The following is a 6667-nucleotide window of genomic DNA, read 5'->3' as shown; positions in this document are numbered from 1 at the left end:
TCATTGGCTCAGTATGTGGTAATACGCAGGGCACACTGTCAGTCGCCATGTGTCTGTCGTGCCATCACGGTGTACCCCCGAGCTGGGCATTGTCCCCATTCTCCATATATTAGGGCTCTTGCACTTTAGCCAAGTCTAAAACACGAGCGTCCACTAAATCAAAGGTGGCTGTAGACTGCTGGCAGAGCAGACAGGCCCGGCGTGCCAGCCCGGAGGACAGGGCAATAAAATCCAATCCTGCTCCTTGTATGCGGCATCGCTGCACCGTATACACGGCGCGCCTCGTATACACTGCACCTCGTATACACTGCACCTCGTATACACCGCGCACCTCGTATACACCGCGCACCTCGTATTCACACACAGAGGATAAGGAGGGGGGCACTTCTGTCCCAGCACACAGAGGATAAGGGGGAGGGGGGCACTTCTGTCCCAGCACACAGAGGATAAGGGAGGGGGCACTTCTGTCCCAGCACACAGAGGATAAGGGAGGGGGGCACTTCTGTCCCAGCACACAGAGGATAAGGGGGGGGGGCACTTCTGTCCCAGCACACAGAGGATAAGGGGGGGGGGGGCACTTCTGTCCCAGCACACAGAGGATAAGGGGGGGGGGGGCACTTCTGTCCCAGCACACAGAGGATAAGGGAGGGGGGTACTTCTGTCCCAGCACACAGAGGATAAGGGAGGGGGGTACTTCTGTCCCAGCACACAGAGGATAAGGGGGGGGGGTACTTCTGTCCCAGCACACAGAGGATAAGGGGGGGGGGCACTTCTGTCCCAGCACACAGAGGATAAGGGGGGGGGGGTACTTCTGTCCCAGCACACAGAGGATAAGGGAGGGGGGTACTTCTGTCCCAGCACACAGAGGATAAGGGGGGGGGGCACTTCTGTCCCAGCACACAGAGGATAAGGGGGGGGGGCACTTCTGTCCCAGCACACAGAGGATAAGGGGGGGGCACTTCTGTCCCAGCACACAGAGGATAAGGGAGGGGGGGGCACTTCTGTCCCAGCACACAGAGGATAAGGGAGGGGGGTACTTCTGTCCCAGCACACAGAGGATAAGGGGGGGGGGGGCACTTCTGTCCCAGCACACAGAGGATAAGGGGGGGGGGGGCACTTCTGTCCCAGCACACAGAGGATAAGGGAGGGGGCACTTCTGTCCCAGCACACAGAGGATAAGGGAGGGGGGCACTTCTGTCCCAGCACACAGAGGATAAGGGGGGGGGGGGGGCACTTCTGTCCCAGCACACAGAGGATAAGGGGGGGGGGGGGGGCACTTCTGTCCCAGCACACAGAGGATAAGGGAGGGGGGTACTTCTGTCCCAGCACACAGAGGATAAGGGGGGGGGGGTACTTCTGTCCCAGCACACAGAGGATAAGGGAGGGGGGTACTTCTGTCCCAGCACACAGAGGATAAGGGGGGGGGGCACTTCTGTCCCAGCACACAGAGGATAAGGGGGGGGGGCACTTCTGTCCCAGCACACAGAGGACAAGGGAGGGGGGCACTTCTGTCCCAGCACACAGAGGATAAGGGGGGGGGGCACTTCTGTCCCAGCACACAGAGGACAAGGGAGGGGGGCACTTCTGTCCCAGCACACAGAGGATAAGGGAGGGGGCACTTCTGTCCCAGCACACAGAGGATAAGGGGGGGGCACTTCTGTCCCAGCACACAGAGGATAAGGGAGGGGGCACTTCTGTCCCAGCACACAGAGGATAAGGGAGGGGGGCACTTCTGTCCCAGCACACAGAGGATAAGGGGGAGGGGGGCACTTCTGTCCCAGCACACAGAGGATAAGGGGGAGGGGGGCACTTCTGTCCCAGCACACAGAGGATAAGGGGGAGGGGGCACTTCTGTCCCAGCACACAGAGGATAAGGGGGAGGGGGGCACTTCTGTCCCAGCACACAGAGGATAAGGGGGGGGGGGCACTTCTGTCCCAGCACACAGAGGATAAGGGGGAGGGGGCACTTCTGTCCCAGCACACAGAGGATAAGGGGGAGGGGGGCACTTCTGTCCCAGCACACAGAGGATAAGGGGGAGGGGGGCACTTCTGTCCCAGCACACAGAGGATAAGGGGGGGGGGGGGGCACTTCTGTCCCAGCACACAGAGGATAAGGGGGAGGGGGCACTTCTGTCCCAGCACACAGAGGATAAGGGGGAGGGGGGCACTTCTGTCCCAGCACACAGAGGATAAGGGGGAGGGGGGGGCACTTCTGTCCCAGCACACAGAGGATAAGGGGGAGGGGGCACTTCTGTCCCAGCACACAGAGGATGAGGGGGGGGGGGCACTTCTGTCCCAGCACACAGAGGATAAGGGGGGGGGGGCACTTCTGTCCCAGCACACAGAGGATAAGGGAGGGGGGGGCACTTCTGTCCCAGCACACAGAGGATAAGGGAGGGGGGGGGCACTTCTGTCCCAGCACACAGAGGATAAGGGGGGGGCACTTCTGTCCCAGCACACAGAGGCTAAGGGAGGGGGGCACTTCTGTCCCAGCACACAGAGGATAAGGGGGAGGGGGCACTTCTGTCCCAGCACACAGAGGATAAGGGGGAGGGGGCACTTCTGTCCCAGCACACAGAGGATAAGGGGGGGGGGGCACCTCTGTCCCAGCACACAGAGGATAAGGGGGGGGGGGCACTTCTGGCCCAGCACACAGAGGATAAGGGAGGGGGGCACTTCTGGCCCAGCACACAGAGGATAAGGGGGGGGGGGGGGGCACTTCTGTCCCAGCACACAGAGGATAAGGGGGGGGGGGGGGCACTTCTGTCCCAGCACACAGAGGATAAGGGAGGGGGGGGCACTTCTGTCCCAGCACACAGAGGATAAGGGAGGGGGGTACTTCTGTCCCAGCACACAGAGGATAAGGGGGGGGGGGGCACTTCTGTCCCAGCACACAGAGGATAAGGGAGGGGGCACTTCTGTCCCAGCACACAGAGGATAAGGGAGGGGGGTACTTCTGTCCCAGCACACAGAGGATAAGGGGGGGGGGGGGCACCTCTGTCCCAGCACACAGAGGATAAGGGGGAGGGGGCACTTCTGTCCCAGCACACAGAGGATAAAGGGGGGGAGGGGGCACTTCTGTCCCAGCACACAGAGGATAAGGGGGAGGGGGCACTTCTGTCCCAGCACACAGAGGATAAGGGGGAGGGGGCACTTCTGTCCCAGCACACAGAGGATAAGGGGGGGGGGGCACCTCTGTCCCAGCACACAGAGGATAAGGGGGGGGGGGCACTTCTGGCCCAGCACACAGAGGATAAGGGAGGGGGGCACTTCTGTCCCAGCACACAGAGGATAAGGGGGGGGGGGGGGCACTTCTGTCCCAGCACACAGAGGATAAGGGGGGGGGGGGGGCACTTCTGTCCCAGCACACAGAGGATAAGGGAGGGGGGGGCACTTCTGTCCCAGCACACAGAGGATAAGGGAGGGGGGGGCACTTCTGTCCCAGCACACAGAGGATAAGGGGGGGGGGGGGGCACTTCTGTCCCAGCACACAGAGGATAAGGGAGGGGGCACTTCTGTCCCAGCACACAGAGGATAAGGGAGGGGGGTACTTCTGTCCCAGCACACAGAGGATAAGGGGGGGGGGGGCACTTCTGTCCCAGCACACAGAGGATAAGGGGGAGGGGGGCACTTCTGTCCCAGCACACAGAGGATAAGGGGGGGGCACTTCTGTCCCAGCACACAGAGGATAAGGGAGGGGGCACTTCTGTCCCAGCACACAGAGGATAAGGGGGAGGGGGCACTTCTGTCCCAGCACACAGAGGATAAGGGAGGGGGGCACTTCTGTCCCAGCACACAGAGGATAAGGGGGAGGGGGCACTTCTGTCCCAGCACACAGAGGATAAGGGGGAGGGGGGCACTTCTGTCCCAGCACACAGAGGATAAGGGGGGGGGGGGGCACTTCTGTCCCAGCACACAGAGGATAAGGGGGAGGGGGGGCACTTCTGTCCCAGCACACAGAGGATGAGGGGGGGGGGGCACTTCTGTCCCAGCACACAGAGGATAAGGGGGGGGGGCACTTCTGTCCCAGCACACAGAGGATAAGGGAGGGGGGGGCACTTCTGTCCCAGCACACAGAGGATAAGGGAGGGGGGGGCACTTCTGTCCCAGCACACAGAGGATAAGGGAGGGGGGGGCACTTCTGTCCCAGCACACAGAGGATAAGGGGGAGGGGGGCACTTCTGTCCCAGCACACAGAGGATAAGGGAGGGGGGGGCACTTCTGTCCCAGCACACAGAGGATAAGGGAGGGGGGGGCACTTCTGTCCCAGGACACAGAGGATAAGGGGGGGGTGGGGCACTTCTGTCCCAGCACACAGAGGATAAGGGAGGGGGGGGCACTTCTGTCCCAGCACACAGAGGATAAGGGAGGGGGGGGGCACTTCTGTCCCAGCACACAGAGGATAAGGGGGGGGCACTTCTGTCCCAGCACACAGAGGCTAAGGGAGGGGGGCACTTCTGTCCCAGCACACAGAGGATAAGGAGGGGGGGGGGGCACCTCTGTCCCAGCACACAGAGGATAAGGGGGAGGGGGCACTTCTGTCCCAGCACACAGAGGATAAGGGGGAGGGGGCACTTCTGTCCCAGCACACAGAGGATAAGGGGGGGGGGGGGCACCTCTGTCCCAGCACACAGAGGATAAGGGGGGGGGGGGCACTTCTGTCCCAGCACACAGAGGATAAGGGGGAGGGGGCACTTCTGTCCCAGCACACAGAGGATAAGGGGGGGGGGGCACTTCTGTCCCAGCACACAGAGGATAAGGGGGGGGGGGCACTTCTGTCCCAGCACACAGAGGATAAGGGGGAGGGGGCACTTCTGTCCCAGCACACAGAGGATAAAGGGGGGGGGGGGCACTTCTGTCCCAGCACACAGAGGATAAGGGGGAGGGGGCACTTCTGTCCCAGCACACAGAGGATAAGGGAGGGGGCACTTCTGTCCCAGCACACAGAGGATAAGGGGGAGGGGGCACTTCTGTCCCAGCACACAGAGGATAAGGGAGGGGGGCACTTCTGTCCCAGCACACAGAGGATAAGGGAGGGGGGCACTTCTGTCCCAGCACACAGAGGATAAGGGGGAGGGGGGCACTTCTGTCCCAGCACACAGAGGATGAGGGGGGGGGGGCACCTCTGTCCCAGCACACAGAGGATAAGGGGGAGGGGGGGCACTTCTGGCCCAGCACACAGAGGATAAGGGGGAGGGGGGCACTTCTGTCCCAGCACACAGAGGATAAGGGGGAGGGGGGCACTTCTGTCCCAGCACACAGAGGATAAGGGGGGGGGCACTTCTGTCCCAGCACACAGAGGATAAGGGGGGGGGGGGCACTTCTGTCCCAGCACACAGAGGACAAGGGGGAGGGGGCACTTCTGTCCCAGCACACAGAGGATAAGGGGGGGGCACTTCTGTCCCAGCACACAGAGGATAAGGGAGGGGGGCACTTCTGTCCCAGCACACAGAGGATAAGGGAGGGGGGGCACTTCTGTCCCAGCACACAGAGGATAAGGGAGGGGGGGGCACTTCTGTCCCAGCACACAGAGGATAAGGGGGAGGGGGGCACTTCTGTCCCAGCACACAGAGGATAAGGGAGGGGGGGGCACTTCTGTCCCAGCACACAGAGGATAAGGGAGGGGGGGGCACTTCTGTCCCAGCACACAGAGGATAAGGGAGGGGGGGGCACTTCTGTCCCAGCACACAGAGGATAAGGGGGAGGGGGGCACTTCTGTCCCAGCACACAGAGGATAAGGGAGGGGGGGGCACTTCTGTCCCAGCACACAGAGGATAAGGGAGGGGGGGGCACTTCTGTCCCAGGACACAGAGGATAAGGGGGGGGTGGGGCACTTCTGTCCCAGCACACAGAGGATAAGGGGGAGGGGGCACTTCTGTCCCAGCACACAGAGGATAAGGGAGGGGGCACTTCTGTCCCAGCACACAGAGGATAAGGGGGAGGGGGCACTTCTGTCCCAGCACACAGAGGATAAGGGGGAGGGGGCACTTCTGTCCCAGCACACAGAGGATAAGGGGGAGGGGGCACTTCTGTCCCAGCACACAGAGGATAAGGGAGGGGGGCACTTCTGTCCCAGCACACAGAGGATAAGGGAGGGGGGCACTTCTGTCCCAGCACACAGAGGATAAGGGGGAGGGGGGCACTTCTGTCCCAGCACACAGAGGATAAGGGGGAGGGGGGCACTTCTGTCCCAGCACACAGAGGATAAGGGGGGGGGCACTTCTGTCCCAGCACACAGAGGATAAGGGGGGGGGGGGCACTTCTGTCCCAGCACACAGAGGACAAGGGGGAGGGGGCACTTCTGTCCCAGCACACAGAGGATAAGGGGGGGGCACTTCTGTCCCAGCACACAGAGGATAAGGGGGAGGGGGCACTTCTGTCCCAGCACACAGAGGATAAGGGGGAGGGGGCACTTCTGTCCCAGCACACAGAGGATAAGGGGGGGGGGGGGCACTTCTGTCCCAGCACACAGAGGATAAGGGGGGGGGGGGGGCACTTCTGTCCCAGCACACAGAGGATAAGGGGGGGGGGGGGGGCACTTCTGTCCCAGCACACAGAGGATAAGGGGGAGGGGGCACTTCTGTCCCAGCACACAGAGGATAAGGGGGGGGGGGGCACTTCTGTCCCAGCACACAGAGGATAAGGGGGGGGGGGGGGCACTTCTGTC

Source organism: Phyllobates terribilis, unplaced genomic scaffold, assembly GCF_046119375.1.
Source record: "Phyllobates terribilis strain yellow unplaced genomic scaffold, ASM4611937v1 Scaffold_7__3_contigs__length_470593459, whole genome shotgun sequence".
NCBI lineage: Eukaryota > Metazoa > Chordata > Amphibia > Anura > Dendrobatidae > Phyllobates > Phyllobates terribilis.
Note: the sequence above shows the minus strand (reverse complement) of the source record.